Here is an 18,924-nt window from a genome sequence, read left to right on the forward strand (position 1 = left end):
AACCTGCCCCTCTTGTTTTCCCCTTTCCTCCTCAGCTCCTCCTGGCTTTGTTGATCTGGCTCAACTGTATCTCTCTGACACAATGTGTTTCTTGCTCCCTGATGCTTGGGGAGTGGGCCCACGTGGGGACCCCCCACCAAGTGACCACTCCAGGCTCCTAGGGACCCATACTGCTCTGGTTGGCCTATCAGCTTCCCCAAGCCCATCATTCCAAACCAAGAAGTGGGATCCGAGCTGTGACCACTTCCTGGATCTTGGAACTTGAACTGGCTTCTTCAGGTTGTACTGGATTTGGTCTACCTTCTTCCTGAACCATGGCCGGTTCCTCTGCTCCCTACTCATACCCTAGCTAGTGCTATTCTGCCTCCCAGAAATAGAAATGCTGCATGCCCTTCATGCCAAGACCATCCCAATGGGCTCTCACCTCCATGGGCTGCTAGGGCTTATTTGTGAGCCGTGACTTGATACCTGGTTTCTAAGGGTACCAGGAGACTCACAACACCATCAAAATGGCACAGCCCTGAATCCATTAGTTTGAAATGGTGAATCCCAAGGAATTTTCAGCTCAGATGTCAACTAGGATCCTTATGCCTTTGAGATTCAAATGACATTGGCTTTAAAGCATGGTGAAAAAAATATGGCTCACACTGATACTGTTAGCTCTATCTCATGAGATGGAAAGACCTTGTGGGTGAGGTTACCTTTCTTCTAGTAACTATGGCTCCAAATTTCTGCTGCAGCTACAAGAGCCCACTGCCAGGGAGTGTCTAACCATCTCATGCTCTCTGGGTGTCTTGTACACTACCACTCCTATCCTCCTTGCCACCCGGATTTCTTTTGTGCCCACTAATGTCTGATCTATAAGGCTGTATATGCAGAAGTCTTCTTGAAGTGTTAGGGCAGTGAGGGGGATGTGTAATGCAATGCTACGCAACCTATATATAAATATCAGAGAGCAAGTTCCCAGCCTCCAACCCTCTCCCCATCTCTTTACTGACTGCCTCTTTCCTTCACTTGGTTTCTCTGTGTGCTTAGGGCAAAGTCCTTGGATTTTACTTCCTGCACCAAAAAATTCCCAGCTTTTTCTTGAGCAAAGATAGTTCTGTTGTCCTAAGAGGAACTCAAGTTGCAGCTTTTTAAACATCAAAAATTCCCCTCTTTATATGTTGATGATGATAACTAATTGTGACAAGCAAAGATTTAAATGGGCACTAATAACAAAATGGCAACAAACCACTATCATTAGCATGTGTTTTACAGTTTACAAAGCACTTTCGAATTCTTTATTGTCTCATTTGAATAAATTTCCTATTCTGTTTATGCCTGGAAGGCTTATGGATAAGAGCTTCATACCAGAGGAGGAACATACACCAGTACCATAAACACAATCATCTGTGCACATGGGGACTCTGCAAGGCTTGCATAGAGCTCCATGAGGGACGAGGTCCCCGATCAACAGATAGACAAAGTCATTGGTGCAGTTTTTATTGATCCCAAGTCCAAGGCTGGGACCCCCTGACACCGTGTGCCACCACATGGAGCTATTACAACTCTGCTCTATTAGCGGCTACACGTATTGAGTTTCCAAAAATTCAGAGAACGGATAGGCTCATCTTCCGCCGAGATTATTGGGTCATTTCTCAGCATGTCTGCAGCCTGAACAAGAGTGAGGCTCTGATGAATCACACTCAGCATCTACAGTTCAAGCAGGAGAAATCTGGAGTTTGAACAAAGATTTGAGTACTTCCAAGTACACAGCCTTTCATCTTTAAGGACTAATTCACAGTGTGCATTTTATACATCTTTATAGTGTTATGTTGCCATTCCTGGACCCTTATTTCTTAGCAAATGGGGGATGGAGTGACACTTGCAAGTGAATGCATTCAGTGGAAGAGCTTGCCTTGACATGTATTTCGCTGGGAGAGGCCATAAATATTTTCCGCACGTGTGTCTGTATCTGCGTGATGCTTCATTCTGAAAAACAACAATAACAACTGCATCATTAAGCAACAGAGAGGCTAATGTGTCAGCTAGCCTAGTGGGAAAGACAAACAAGGATCATCTTGTCAAGTCATACAATGGATTGTGCTTTGGCACAAGCTGCCTGCCGTCTCTGTGTTCCACAGTTCAAGGACGAATTTAACCTGCGGCTGTAACGCAAGGTATCACTGTGACCTCAGACAGCTTACCAGCTTCTTTCTGCCCTCTGGGGTCCTGCCATGGCTGGGGTGGGAAGTTGCTGGAAGCCTACAATGTGGACCGGTCATTGCCCAGGACTTTCCAAAGTGTCCTGAATGGAAAAGAAGCACAGTGGTTTTTCAGGCCTGTCCCTAAGGTCTTTGGCACCATGTAAGCTTTTAAACATACATTTAACATTGTAATTGCTGAATCACTTCTCAGTCACCATCATTAGATCAAACAATCCAGTCAGAGACTGCCCTATTTATCTCCATAGCTCCAGCATCTAACACAATACCTGGCATAGAGTAATTAATTAATAGGTTTGTTGATTGAATAAGTGAATGGCCCTGTGCCAGCAGGATAAAGAAAATATTTTTCTTTTGAACTCATGTTTCTCCTATGACAATGCTCAACTCCCCCCAGTTTCCTTTGAGTCGCTTCGTGGCTCTTGTGTTGCATGTAGGTAATGAGTACTGAGAACATTTACACTTTATTTATTTACTTTCTCCCGCAACCGGGACACAATGAATAATCCCACCATAAAATCAAATGAAAGGTCAAAGGGAGGTATGATGGGTTGGGAGTGTGGGAGAAGGGTTGCCTAAGCTTGTCCCGAGGCCAGACTTGATGGAGATGTCTAAGCATCTTTATCTGGGGGTGGGTCCCAGAATAAGTGGCCCTTAATGGGTGGGGGTCAAGGGTGCTAAACATCCTGTAACACTTGGGTCAATCCCTCTGATGAATAATTTTCTGCCCAAATGCTATTAATGCCCAAGGTGGGAGTCATCTTTTATATTGTAAGCTAATTTCATTTCCGGATATGATGTTTCTTTTCTTTCTCCACTCTTTCCTTCCCTCCTGCCTTCCCTTCCTCCTTCCCATACTTACTGAACATCCACTATAGGAAATGTTGGGTGAGCATTATGACTTGGCCACAGGGAGCACAGTCATGCAAGGGAAGACATGACATGTTCTCAAAACTAGAGAACTAGGCAGAAAACCCTAACTGGAGAGCAAGGAAAGGGAAAGTGTTATAGGGGACGGAAGAGAAGTGCCTGATGTTTTCAGTGAAATGCGTCTTATAAATCAAGATCTGGTTGTGTTGTATAAAACTTTACGGTTCACAAAGGTCTCTCCTATATATTTTCTGGTTTTATTAATCCTCACAATAACACTTTAAAGGTACTTAGTTTGCCCTCAGATTTATTCCTCATTGGTTCTCAGCTCTGCTGTGTACTGCCGGAGCCCGGACCCTGCAGGCCATGCCCTCTCCCTGTTAGCAGGCTTCCAACGCAGGGTTGGCTAATGGGAAGTACCGGTGGGAGGTGGGGGCTCCTCCATTTAAGCGGCGCGTGGCTGTTCCTACTCTGGGGCTCCATCTTCCACCAGACATGCCTTCAGTACCTGAAATTGCACATGCTGCCTCCTTGCCCTTTTCTCTTGCTTCTGCTGCAAACCTGGTTTACCTTACTGTCACTTCTGGCTCAGAGCTTCTCGCACCTGAGTAAGCAATTCTTTGCCTTAACATCCCTTGGTTTTAAATATTTGAGGGGTGTTGTGTTTTCCTAACTAGGTTCTAATTAGAAGGGAAGCATTATTTTTTTAATCTTTAGAGATAAGGAGAGAAGAATTAAATGACTTGCCCAACATCAGCTAGGTACAGGAGACAAAGCCCGGCCCTGTCTCCTGACTCTAAATCCACTGCCTGGGCTGCCTCCCCTAGAGGTAATAGCAATGAAAAGGTCATACAAAGAGTTCTCTAAGGTCTTATGAAAGCCACACCTGATTGGTTTTTACTGTGTGTGTTTAAATGTGAAAGAGCTTTAAGCTTGTATGATGTGGCCTTTGTTTTCATTTGCTCTTGAAGAAGTTAGCATATTGGCTAGATCAGGGGAATGCCTCACAAGTGCTTGTGGTCATTAGCTGGCCATTTGGTGGAATAATGCTTATTGGCACAGTCACATGGATTAGTAAAATGATGCAAGATAAAAACCAGCCCTCGTGGTACTTTATGCTTTAGTATCATAATATTGTTCTGATTATCATGATTATCTCACCTCAAAAGAAGAAAAAAGTAGAAGTCATATTGAATATGCTCTGGCTTTAGAAAAGCTTTTAGGCATTTATGAATCAGACATGCTACTATATGCTGGCTATAAGAATGTTTTCATTCTTAGCGTTACTAAATTAATGACTAAATGTGGGACACCTGAGTGGCTTAGTCGGTTCAGCGTCTGCCTTCAGCTCAGGTCATGATCCCAGGGTCCCAAGATGGAGCCCCCGCATCAGGCTCCCTGCTCAGCGGAGAGCCTGCTTCTCCCTCTCCCTCTGCCCTTCTCCTCCTACTCATGTTCTAGTCTGCTTTGCTCTCTCTCTCAAATAAACAAATAAATAAATATTTTAAAAATTAATTACTAAATGTTACAATCACTTAATCAATTGATTTAATAATAATAAAGCCCTGTTCTCTGAAAAGGCCCATGAGGAAGGGCCCCAATCTGTAGTAAGGGCCTTAAGGGATATGGGCCAGTGGGGAGCTGATCCTGGAGAGAGGGACAGGAAAGGGGGCTCTGTAAGAAGTCTCAGTTTGGGGGTGCTGCTGATTCAGAAGGCTCTTTTGGGGTGGGGGCTGTTTGTTCGGGTGATGCCATGCCTGGACTCCTTTTCTTTCTCTTACAGAATAAGCAACTGAAAATAGGAATCCAGAAGTATCATATCACAGTTCAAGAACGATCACTTACATCACATCAATCAGCTGGCAAATCTATTTTGCCTGGAAGGCAGAGGGGGAGGAGTAGGAGGAAGGCATTTGATGGTGCTATTTCCTTCTTTGCACATGAAACCAAATAAATAGCCTCTTCTTCTTTTTAAAGTGCTTGGTGTTGAAGGTTAAAATATCTGTGTCTATCAAATACGGTGTGATCTCACTTATATGTGGATTCTAAAAACAAATCCCAGCAAACTCTTAGAAATAGAGATCAGATTTGTGTTTACCAGAATCAGGAATTTGGGGAGGGGGAATCAAAGGAAGGTGGTTAAAAGGCACAAACTTCCAGTTATATGGTAAATAAGTACTAAGGATAAAATGTACAACATGACGACTATAGCCAACACAGCTGCATGATATACGGAGAAGCTGCTAAGAGAGTAAATCCTAAGCATTCTCATCACAAGGGTATTTTTTTTCTATTCTTTTTATGGTATCTATAGGAGATGCTGGGTATTAGTAAAACTTCTTGTGGTAACCATTTCACAGGATACGTAAATCCAACCATCATGCTGTATGCCTGCAATGTATGCAGTGCTGTATGTCAATTATTTCTCAAAAAAAAGAAAGAAAGAAAGAAAGAAAGAAAGAAAGAAAGAAAGAAAGAAACTGGGGAAAAGTTATCCACTTCTTTGAAGGGTTGGGTTTGGATAAGTTTACGTATAAATCCCAGGGATTCTCAGTTGTGGATCCCAGGATACCTATGAAAATTGTGGAGTCATTTTTGTTAGACACAGTGGCTAGGGTTGTTTAGTGCATGTCATGGTAGTTGTTAGGACAGTTCCACACAAGGAAGAATTTTTCTAGAATCCTCCCACCTCCCCCCTCTAAATGGAACATGTGGTCATCTTATGATTGTCCTGTCAAGATCATACAGGTGAGACTACACTCCTTCTGAAGCTGGAATTGGGATGTCCCCCTAAAAGAGAAGGGCTTCCCAGCTATCAATTTTTGGGAGAAGAGCTGATTTATCGGGAAAAATTCTCATAGTTCTTTGGGATGAGACATCTAGGAGTGTTTCCTCTTTGAACAGATGTGGGACCACCCGCAAGAGAGAGTCAATGGGGGAGTCATATTGTTTTGTTGCTGGGACGGGCCAAGAATCCACAGCAGAGAGGACTTGGGAACTGGTGGAATCATCACCAAATTTCTTTGGACTGTGGAAGGAACAAGCTCACCTATTTCATCTAACTCAACTGGTGAAAGCATCTCTTCCACATTGTTTAGGTTGGTGGAAAGTGAGTTTCTCTTCAGTGGGCATATTATAGGGGTTTCAGCAGCCCCTGCTATCTTGGTGGTGATGGCAGTAATGCCAATGAGAGAGCTCCAAAGGAAGGCAAAACCCTACGGGGAGAAGAGTAAGGCTGCAAGTTTCATTCACCCTTTCCCACTCATTATTGCCAACCTTGAACGATGGGGGGTTTATTATTACGAAACTATAGCTAGAAGCTCATCAATACTATTTCCTCTTCCTGGAGACACTGGAAGACTACATTTCCCAATAGTTAGTTGGAGGCCATGTAACTGATACAGCCCATAGGATGTGGACAGGAGTAATAAAGGCCCCCTTTTTAAATAATTTTTTTAAAGACTTTATTTATTTATTTGTCAGAGAGAGAGAGAGAGCACAGGCAGACAGAGTGGCAGGCAGAGGCAGAGGGAGAAGCAGGCTCCCTACAAGGAGCCTGATGTGGGACTCGATCCCAGGATGCTGGGATCATGACCTGAGCCGAAGGCAGCCACTTAACCAACTGAGCCACCCAGGTGTCCCAATAAAGGCCACTTTTAAACCTACCTCATAAAATCTCCTGTGAGGCACTTAGCTCTCTCTCTCTCTGTGTGCCCTATCTACCACGTGCATGGTATAGAGATGGAAACCAGCCCAGTTCCCTTGGTGGTGCATAGAGGCAAAGTGCCTGGGAGAGTTGCCCAACCTACACTAGACCGAGACATGAGTAAGAATTAAATTTCTGTTAAGTCAGTGATATTTGGGGGTTCACTTGTTATAACAGCATATCCTAGTTTAGGTACAAAAATGTTGAAAGAGCACTAATCAATGAACTGTTGCCTATTATCTGAAAAAAAGGGGTACGGTGGTATACGACATGGCTCTGGCTTTGCTCTCTACCTATTAGTGGTCTGGATGAGGTGGTGCCTGGCTGGCTCAGGCAGTAGATCATGTGGCTCTTGATCTCAGGGTCATGAGTTTGAGTCCCACATTGGGCATGGAGCCTACCTTAAAAAAAAAAAATCTGGATGGGGACACTGATAATATGTTGATGAAATTAGAAACTGTATAGGCAACAGGAAGGGATACCTTGTCTACCTGATGGTAACATAAGAATCTGGAAAATAACTAAAAATTTTAGAATAATGGGCCAAAATAAAGATAAACTTCTTTAGGGCCAAATGGAAACTCCTACACTTATAACCAAAAAGTTAATCTTACAAGTATAGAATGGATGACATCTGAAAAATGACTCCAATTTTTAACATGACATGCATTAACATGATGAAAGTATATGACATAATCTTCAGCTACCTTAAAAGGAATACAGAGTCTGAAACTGTAGCTATCAGTCCCATTCTATTTTATACTTATCAAATCAATACTACACTCTTTAGTTGCCTCAGATTAAATTTCAGGAATATCCCCAAAGAAAAAAGTCACCATTATGTAGAAGTTTGAGTTAATGGTATGAGGAATGATTGGTAAGACTGGACAGGTTTACTCTGGAGAAAACTCACAGGGACTCTGTTAACCATGTAAAAAATATACGTTTTTGAGATACAATTCATATATCATAAAACTCACTTTTAAAAATTATATAATTTAGTGATTTTTAGTATATTTATAACATTTTGAAACTATCACCACTATCTAATTTCACAATATTTGCATCACCCCAGAAGAAAACTCCATATCCATTACCAGTCACTCCCTATTTCTTTCCCACCAGTAGTCACTAGCAATCACCAATCTGTGCTTCTATGTATTTGATTTTGCACATTTTATTTTTTTTAATTTTTATTTATTTTATTTTATTTCTTTTCAGTGTTTCAGAATTCATTGTTTATGCACCACACCCAGTGCTCCATGCAATACGTGCCCTCCGTAATACCCACCACCAGGCATTTTATATAAGTGGAGTAATATAATTTGTTGTATGATGTGTCTGGCTTCTATCACTTAGTAAAATTTTTTCAAAATTCATCCACTGTGTAGGATTTACCAATACTTCATTGCTTTCTATGGCTGAATAATATTCCATTATATGGATATACATTTGCTTATCCATTAGTTGACATACATTTAGATTGTGCTCACCTTTTGGCCATTGGAAATAATGCTTCAATGAACATTGGTCCACAATTTTTTTTTAAAAGATTTATTTATTTATTTATTTATTTGACAGAGAGAGAGATCACAAGTAGGCAGAGAGGCAGGTAGAGAGAGAGGGGGAAGCAGGCTCCCTGCTGAGCAGAGAGCCCGACGTGGGGCTCGATCCCAGGACCCTGAGACCATGACCTGAACCGAAGACAGAGGCTTTAGCCCACTGAGCCACCCAGGCGCCCCTGATCCACAATTTTTTTATGACATATGTTTTCAGTTCTTTTGGGCATATACTTAGGAATGGAAATGCTGGGTCATACGGCAATTCTGTTTAATGTTTTGGGGAACTGCTACACTGTTTTCCAAAGAGCTGCGTTGTTTTACATTTTTACTAGCAATGATGATAGCTCCAACTTCTCTATAAACTGACTTATCATTGTCCATTTTCTAAATTATAGACATTTAGTGGGTATGAAGTAGTATCTCACTCTGACTTGATAGCATTTGCCTAATGATTAATGATACTGAGAATCTTTTCGTGTGCTTATTGGCCACTGGTGTATCTTCTTTGGAGGAATGTCTATTCAGATGCTTTCTCATTTTTAAATTGAGTTGTCTTTTTATTGTTGACTCACAATGGGTCTTTCTATGTTCTGGACATTGAGTCTGATCAGACACATAGTTTGCCAATATCCTGTCCCATCTTGTGAGTTATCTTTACAATTTCTTGATAGTGTCTTTTTTAAAAAGTTTTCAATTTTGATGGAGTCCGTATGTGTTTGTTTGTTTGTTTTTTTTTCTCTCTTTGATTGCTTGTGAATAGCAGTAGTGAGACTGGACATCCTTTTCTTGCTCTTAATTATAGAGGGAAAATTTTCTTCACTGTTAAGTATGAGGTTAGCTGTGGGGGGGTTTTCCCCTTAGCTTTATTGTAGTATAATTGAGAAATAAAAACTGTGTATATTTAAGGTATACAATGTGATGTTTTCATATACATATACATTGTGAAATGATTACCACAATCAAGCTCATTAACATATCCATCACCTAACACATGGGAGAACACAAGATCTACTCTCTGAGCAAAGTTTAAGTATGCAATACAGTACTCTTAACTATAATCACCATGCTGTCTATCAGATCTCCAGAACTTACTCATCTTGCACAACTGAACTTTGTACCCTTGACTAACATCTTGCCATCTCCCCCATCTCCCAGACCCTGGAAACCACCATTTCACTCTGCTTTTATCAGTTCAACTTTTAAAAATTTCATATACAAATGAGATCATGCAGTGTTGGGTCTTTCTGTGTCTGGCTTATTTCATTTAGCATAATGTTCTTCAGGTTTATTCGTGTTGTCATAAATGGCAGAATTTCCTGCTTTTTAATGGCTGAATTGTATTCCATAACAAATAAACCAACAAGCCAAACATTTATCTCTCTCTCTCTCTCTCTCTCACACACACACACACACACACACACACATATACCACGTGTTCTTAATCCATTAGTCTATTGACATTAGGTAAGTTTCTCAAACTTGGTTACTGTGAATAATGCTGCAATAAACTTGGGAATGTATACATATCACTTTAAGGCAGCAATTTCATGTCCTTTGGACATATACCAAAAAGCAGGATTGCTGATCATATGGAGGTTCTATTTTTAAGTTTTTGAGGAATCTTTTTTCCACAGTGGCTGCATCAACTTACATTTCTACTGCCAATGTATAATGGTTCCCTTTCCTCCACATCCTCACCAACACTTACCTTTTACTTTTTTGATAATAGTAATTCTAAGAGGTGTGAAGAGATATTGCATTGTTTTAATTTGTACTTCCCTGACTATTAGCACCTTGTCATATACTTGATGGCCATTTATATATCTTCTTTTGAGAAATGTCTGTGTCCTTTGCCCAGTTTTAAATTAGGTTATTTGGTTGTTTTTGCTATTGAGTTGTCTGAATTCCCTAACTATTTTGGATATTAATCCCTTATTAGATATAGGATTTGCTAATACTTTCTCCTATCCTTTAGGTTGTCTTTATACTCTGTTGATTGCTTCCTTCATGGTGCAGAATTTTTTTGGATTGAAGAAATCCCACTTGTCCATTTTTGCTTTTGGGGTAATATCTAAAAAAAAAAAAAAAAAAAAAAAAAATCATTGCCCCAACCATTGTCATGAAGATTTTCCTCTCTGTTTTCTCCTAGGCTTTCACAGTTTCAGGTGTTACCTTTAAGTCTTTATTTTTAATTGGTTTTTGTACAAAGTGTGAGAAAAGGATTCAATCGGGATATCCAGTGGATATCCAGTTTTTCCAACACCATTAATTGAAGGGACTATCATTTCCCTCTTGTGTGTTCTTGTTACCCTTTTTGAAGATCAATGACCATAAAGAGCAGATTTATTTCTGGCCTCTGTGTTGTGTTCCATTGGTCTGTATGTCTCTTCTTAAATCAGTATCATACTGTTTTTTTACTATAGCTTTTGTAAATTTTGTAATACATTTTGAAATCAGAAGTGTGATGCCTCTAGCTATATTCTTCTTGACTCAAGATTGTTTTGCTTACATAGGGTCTTTAGTTCCATATGACTTCTAGAATTTTTTTCTACTTTTGTGAAAAATGCTTTTGGAATTTTGATAGAGATTGCATTAAATCTGTAGATCACTTTGGGTGTTATGGGCATTTTAACAATATTAAATCTTCTAATCCATGAACAGGGGCTATCTCTCCATTTATTTGTTTCCTCTTTAATTTCTTCCATCAATGTTTTGTAGTTTTCAATGCATAGATCTTTTTCATCCCCTTGATTAAATTTATGTAAGTATTTTATTCTTTTTGATATTACTGTGACTGTAATTGTTTTCTTTCTTTTTCAGATAGTCGATTGTTGATATATAGATATATAGATATCTATATATAGATATATAGAATGCAACTGATTTTTGTATGTTTTGTATGTTGTATGTTGATTTTGAATCAAGCCACTTAATTAAATTTATTCATTAGTTCTAAGTGTTTTGGTGGTGTCTTCAGGTGTCTTTCCTGTATATAAGATCATGTTATCTGCAAAGAAGGATAATTTTACTTTTTCCCTCTTACTTGGATGCCTTTTATTTTATTTTTTTTTTCTTGCCTAATTACTCTGGTTAGTACTTCCAGAACTATGTTGAATGGAAGTGGTAAGAGTGGACACCCCTGTCTCATTCCTGATTCTAGAGAAAAAGCTTTTAGCTTTTCACTGTTGAGTATATTAACTGTGGGCTTATCATATATGACTTTTGTGATATTGAGCTACATTTGTTTTATAGCTAAGTTTTTATAGTTTTTATCATTAATAGGTATTGAATTTTATCAAATGCTTCTTCTGCATCTATTGAAATGATCACATAATTTTTATCTTTCATTTTGTTAATGTACCACACAGATTGATTTATGGATGTTATATCATCTTTATACTCCTGGAATAAATCCCTCTTGATCACACTATATAATCCTTTCGATGTTTTTTTGAATTTGGTTTGCTAGTATTTTGCTGAGTATATCTAGCATATCTTCATCAAGAATACTGACCCATAATTTTCTTTTCTTGTAATGTCCTTGTCTGGTTTTGAATGCACATGTTGGAAGAGAAGAAAGATCTAAAATCAATCATCTAACAGTCCACCTTAGGAAACCAGAAAATGAGGAGAAAATTAAATCCAAAGTAAGTAGAAGAAAAGAAATAAGCATTAGAGCAGAAATCATTGAAATTGAAAACAGGAAATCAATAGAGAAATTCAAGGACACCAAAAGCTGGTTCTTTGAAAAGAACAATAAAATCCATAAGTTCTTGCTAACTAAGAAAAAAAGAGATGGGGCACAAATGACTAATATAAAAAATGAAATAGAGGATATGACTACAGATATCATGGAAATTAAAAGGATAATAAGGGAATAGTGTGAACAACTCTGTGTTCACAAATTTGATAGCCTAGATGAAATGGATCAATTCCTTGAAAGACACAATTCTGCTAAAACATACACAGGAAGAAATAGACAATTTGAACAGGCCTATATCTACTTAAAAATTTGAATCAATAATTAATCTTTCAAAACAAAAAGCACCAGGCCAAGATGAGTTCACTGGAAATTCTACCAAACATTTAAGGAAGCATTATACTAGTTCTCTGTAAGCTCTGTCAGGGGATAGAAGCAGAGGGAATACTTCCTAACTCATACTATGAAGCCAGAATTACATTAAGGCCAAAACAAAGATATTACAAGAAAACTGCAGGCCAATCTCTCTTATGAACATAGACCCTTCTGCTTTTGGGTCTCCTATTATGCATAGATTGATGTGCTTGGTGTGAACCACATTGCTCTGAGTCTCTATTCATTTCTTTTTAAAAAGATTTTATTTATTCATTCGAGAGGGAGAGACAGCAAAAGCAGGGGGAGAGGCAGAAGGAGGGGGAGATACAGACTCCCTGCTAAACTGGGAGCCTGACATGGGGCTCAATTCCAGGTCCTAGAGTTTATGAACTGAGCAGAAGGCAGACACTCAACCATCTGAGCCACCCAGGCACCCCTCTATTCATTTTTTTCTGTTTTTTTTTTTTTTTCTAGTATTCACACTGTGTAATCTTCATTGACTTATCTTCAAGTGTGCTGATTCTTATTCTGCCTATTCAAATCAGATGTTGAGCCCCGTACTGAAATCTCATTTCAGGTTTTGTGTTTTTTAACTCTAAAATTTTATTCTTTTTATAATTTTTGTCCTTATTGATATTCTCTATTTGGTGAGACATCATCCTCATACTTTCCTTTAATTCTTTAGACATGGTTTCCTTTAGTTCTTTGGACACATTTAAAACACATAATTGTAGGGGTGCCTGGGTGGCTCAGTGGGTTAAGCCTCTACCTTCAGCTCAAGTCACGATCTCAGGGTCTTGGGATCGAGCCCCACATCGGGCTCTCTGCTCAGCGGGGAGCCTGCTTCCTCCTCTCTCTCTGCCTGCCTGTCTACCTACTTGTGGTCTCTGTCTGTCAATTAAATAAATAAAATCTTAAAAAAAAATACATAATTGTAAAGTGTTGTTTTTTTTTAAATTAAGCGCAACATCTAGGCTTCCCCAGGGACACTTCTTATCACCCTCTTTTTTTCCCTCCTGTTTATGGGTCATACTTCCTTATTTCTGTACGTATCTTGTAATTATTTGTTGAAAATTGGATATTTTAAATAAAATGATGTGGCAACTCTGAAAAGCAATTTCTCCCTCCTACTTGAGATTAAGTTTGTTCTTGTTGGCATTTGTTATTTTTAAAGATTTATTTATTTATTTTGGAGGGGGGAGGGGCAGAGAGAAAGGGAGAGAGAATCCTCAAGCAGACTCCCCACGGACTGTGGAGCCCAGTGTGGGGCTTGATCTCAGGACCCTGAGATCATGACCTGAGCTGAAACCAAGAGTCGGATGCTTAACCAACTGTACCATCCAGGTGCCCCCTGCTACTTGATACTGAAGTTGTTTGTGTATATATTGCCTGACTTCTGAACTAGTTTTGTAAAGTCTATATTTTTTTGTTATGTGTGGCCACAAAGTCTGTTCAGTTAGCTTAATAGTGAGTTAAATGGTGCTGGGGAAGTAGGATGTACATGTAGAAAATAAAACTTGACTCCTACTCATACCTTCCCCCGCCAAACACACAAATCAATTCCTGGTGGATCATAGATCTAAGCATTAAAAAGATAACATAAATATTCTAGAACATTGGATAACATCTACATGACCTTAGACAAATAGTCTTACAATAGTAAAGAAAGGTACAAATCTACAAAAGTTGAGGTCAACTTATTTTACCATATTCAAAGAAAGAAAAATATGGTTATCTCAACAGATGTAGAAATTCAACACTTTTTCAATGAAAAGAAAAAAACCACAAAAAACTCTTTGCTAACAGAAGAAAGATGAATAGCATCATAGATCAAGTATACTTATATATATGTAGGTCTATCTCTAGACTTCCTATTCTATTTCATTGGTTTATTTGCTTATCCTAGCCCCAATACCACACTCTCTTAACACTTAATATTCAGTATTGAGTAGAGTAGGCCTCTAATATTGTTGCTGTTCAAGATTGATTTTTGGACTTTTGTATTTCCATGTAGTATTTAGAATAACCTTGTCAATTTACACAATAAGGATGGTTGGGATTTTGTTCTAGATCGCACTGAATTACTAAATCTGTTTAGGGAAATTGACATCTTGACAATATTGAGTCTCTTAGTATCTGTATGTGGTATATCTCTCCATTTATTTAGCTATTCCTCAATTTTCCTTTGGTAATGATTTCATCGTTTTCTATGTAGCGGTCTTGCATATCCTTTGTTAGATTAGATATTTCATAGATATTTTTATGCTTTTGGTTGTTATTGCAAGTGAAATCCCTTTAAATTTTATTTTCCTTTTTCTGGGGGGTGGGGCTGGTATAAAGAAGTATGATTAATTGGTCTATTAGAGTTCTTCAAAGAAACAGAACCAATAGGATGTATATAGAGGTATATATGAGGAGATAAATTTTGGGAATTTGCTCATGCTGTTATGAAGGCCAAGAAGTCCCTTCATCTGCTGTTTGCAAGCTGGAGAAAAGGGCAAATGGGTGTTGTAATCAGTTTGAATCTGAAAGCCTGAGAATGGGGGGGCCAACGGTGTACAAAAGTGTGAGTACAAAAACCGGAAAACCAGAAGCACTGATGTCTAAGGGTAGGAGAGCATGGGAGTCTTAGTTCAGAGAGAGCAAATCTGCCTCTTCTCCACCTTTTTGGTGCTATTCAGGGCTTCAAATGATTGAATGATGCCTGCCTTTATTGGTAATGGAGATCTTTAAACAATCTGCTGATTCAAAGGCTAATCTCTTCTGGAAACACCTTCACAGACACACCCAGAAATAATGTTTTACAAGCTATTTTGACACCCCTTTGCCCAGTCGAGTTGACAGGTAAAGTTAACTATCACAATTGGAATAATCGCCCCTAAAACCGTAGCTTATAAATGCAATTTTAATTTTTAATAGCATGCATTTATACTTTGAACTTTCTACACATACGACCTTGACTTCTGAAACAAAAAAGAAAGGAGAAAATGTGAGGAAAAAGTTTGTTTTATTTCTTCTTTTCTAAAACTCATGCATTTCTTTTTCTGGCTTCATTGTACTGACTAGAATGTGTTTTAAAATATGAATATAAGTGGTGATACCAAGCGTCTTTGATTCATTTCAAATCTTAAAGCCAAATCTTTAAACAATTAACCATTAGCTGTGATGGTAACTGTAGGTTTGGATAGATAGATAAAGGATATTTTCTTCTATTATTTGTTAGCCAAAGGATTTCTGCATCTGTTGAGATGACAATATTTTGTCTTTTTCTGTTCATGTGGTAAAATACATTGATTTTTGTTTTGGTTTTTGGTTGTTTTGTTCTCCCCTCTAGGTCTTGGATATTTATTTCCATAACCCCTTGGGAAAAAGTAATGAGGCCTGTTACATATTTATAAGAGAGGGGTATACCATACTTTAAGCATACCTTTTTAAAGAACTAAAAAGTTACAATATATGATGATATCCTAATTTTGAAGTTGACTGTTAAACTACTAGCCTTTTCTAATAAAATAAGAGTCCATACCGGAGGTTGCAAACTGGTAGTCTACAGAGAGAATGTGGCCTGCAGTGGTTTTGTTTGGCCCATGGTAGTTTTAAACCACCCCTATCCCCCAACACACACAGTTATTTACTAGAGATACAGAGATTTACATTTACATCTGTGGTTTCTGCCTTCTCTTAAACATGTATCTATATATATGTATGTATGTATGTGTGTGTGTGTGTGTGTGTGTGTGTATATATATATATATATATATATCTGATAATAATAGGCTTGCATGTAACAATCAGCTGGAGAGTAGCCCCTTTTGACAAGGCAAAGCATTTATTCTTTAATTTGCCCTTGTGTAATGACATACCAAATGTCTACTTCTAATTTTTTGTACATATTGCATTCTTGGCAGACTACTGGCCATTTTATGAAAATGTTGTTTAGTAAGTAAACAACATAAAAACATCTACATTTTACACAGCTCTAAAATGCTGTAATAGATAACACCAAAATGGAAAAGGTAAATTAAAGGGGAAGTGAGGGGTGTTGGAACTTGGACTTTTAAGATTCAAAAGCAAGCCAAACCACAGAAAATGTTCTGTGTGTACAACACAAGGTAGACCCTGAAGCTAACTTGAATATCAGTAGTTTGTAAGGGAAAATAAATCTGTGTTTGACATAATATGAGGTAATTCACATCTTTCTCAGGTCACACAACACCAGCCACCCCAGCACTGCAGATGTTTCATTGATTTCAGCGGCCCAGTCCATGAGGCCCTCACAACATCCTGAACTGTTAGCGGCCAACTCTTGGGTTATTAAAATAGCATAGGAGGACATTAAAAAAAAAAAAAAAGGATTACAGAATGACTATGTTTCTTGGGAAGTCATCACCCAATTTACAAATCACATAAATGGGGAGAGCCGCCACTTCCTACGTGCCCCCTTCTCTTCCTGGATTACATCTTCGAGGAGTTTTCAGCTTTTCTGCATCCCTCCATTCCACATTCCAAGAATTGCAAAGGGCTGGGTAGGATACGAAGTAAACAACAGGCAGCCACCTCCACTCGAGGCCTGACACCCAGCAACGGCTAGGGTGCCCAGAATCCAGAAGTCAATTACTGCCCGTGCGGAAGCATGCTCCCCTAGCTCAGCAACTGCAGGGAGGGCATTGTCGGTGGTTCAGGAGCCACAGAAGGCTCTCTGGTCCTCCAGATCAGTCACAATGTGCCACTCCTGGAAAGCTGTCCCGTTGGGTCTGTGGCTTTGCATTAGAATACTGATGAAATGCCTCTGAAGGGCAGTGATCTTCAGCACTTACGGCGCTGCAGGCAGCCCAGCCCCTGAGTTACTACACCGAGCACCCCCATCATCCCTGCAGTTAGTCACCGTCTCCACTGGAGAAGGTGGGAGAGACACAGGAAGCGCCAAGCCGACCGGCTGGCTATGATTTAGACCTGGAAGTGCCAGGCACCGGCCTATGTGCGAGGCTGGCACTCTGGTCAGCCCCTACCAGTCATTAACCAGACAGGCACGTGAGCACTCCGTCGGCAGGTCCTAGAGATGGGAGTAGGTCTGGAGCTGCTGCGGCGTCAGGGCCTGCACCCAGGGTACGCACTCCACGCTGACGTAACGCAGGGGCCAAAAAGGCCTCATCGTGAGGCGCCTGGGTGGCTCAGTGGGTTAAAGCCTCTCCCGTCGGCGCAGGTCATGATCCCAGGGTCTTGGAATCGAGCCCCGTGTAGGGCTCTCTGCTCAGCAGGGAACCTGCTTCCCTTCCTCTCTCTCTGGCTGCCTCCCTGACTACCTGTGATCTCTGTCTGTCAAATAAATAAAATCTTTAAAAAAAAAAAAATAAATAAATAAATAAATAAATAAATAAAATCTTAAAAAAAAAAAAAAAAGACCTCATCGTGCAGCCCCTGGCGGCCCAGTTGCTCCCCTCTATCAGCTGGTAGTCGGCCAGGCCAAGGCCGCCCCCAGGAGTTGCCAGGAACTGAGCCCGCGGGTGGTCCAGCACCCCACTGCGCAGCGGTCGCAGGCGTGGACATCCGCACAGCCTGTCGCACACACCGCTAGGTGGGGACTGCTGCGGCACCGGAAGCGGATGGTTCTGGGCTTGGTTCCGCCTCCGGTGGGGCTGGGCTCCTTTAAAAGATCGTGCAGGCACCCCTGCGTGAGGCAGTTCAGGTCCTCCTGGCATACGGGTCGGCGCTGTTTCATACCGCAAGGTGAGTACCTCCCCTGTGGCAGCCATGACTGTCTTTTCTGGAAGCTGCCAGTACATTGATTTTTTAAGTTATGCAGATGAACCAATACATGACTACATCACATCACTTTTCAGAGTTAGAGTAACACGACCTTGGAAACTAGAGAAATGCTTGACAAAGCAAGAGTACATTAAGTCCTACATATATATTTTGTTTTTTAGTGACCGCATCTCGTGTCTTAGGTGTAACACTAGAAAATTCATGGTACACTCAGGATATCCTAAGTTCGGAGCACACTCTGTCTTCAAAAGTGACATATTCAACAGCATTTTAAATTGAAAGAGTTTGGTGAAGTTTGAAAACAGATAAGCATATATTGAACCAAGTGTTTTAAGACAAAATACGCCAATTGTTTACAGCTTTGGTGTGAGAAGGAAGATGTAAATTCAAGGTACATTTTTCTCTATCTTTAATGTATGTTATGTACTTGAAGAGTGCAAAAAAGTTTTTTAAACTTTTAAAAAAGTAGCAAAATCAGCCTTATTTAATGTTTTAAAATATTCTTCAGGGTACAAAATATCAGGTAGAAAAAATACTGTAAAAAGATACTCTTTTAAGAATAGAAGAACATGGAGAGCTTCTGTAACATTCTGCACAGCCAGTTTCTTCCACAATTTTCAGTACCCATAAAGATAAGCATAGGATGTTCCCTTCCAAATACCCTCTGACTGCAGTTCTGTAGTGAGAACTGGCATAATGGATGGAAAGCAGAATTATTGTCTCATAATATTCATGTCC

This window comes from Martes martes (assembly GCF_963455335.1).
Source record: "Martes martes genome assembly, chromosome: 3".
Taxonomy (NCBI): domain Eukaryota; kingdom Metazoa; phylum Chordata; class Mammalia; order Carnivora; family Mustelidae; genus Martes; species Martes martes.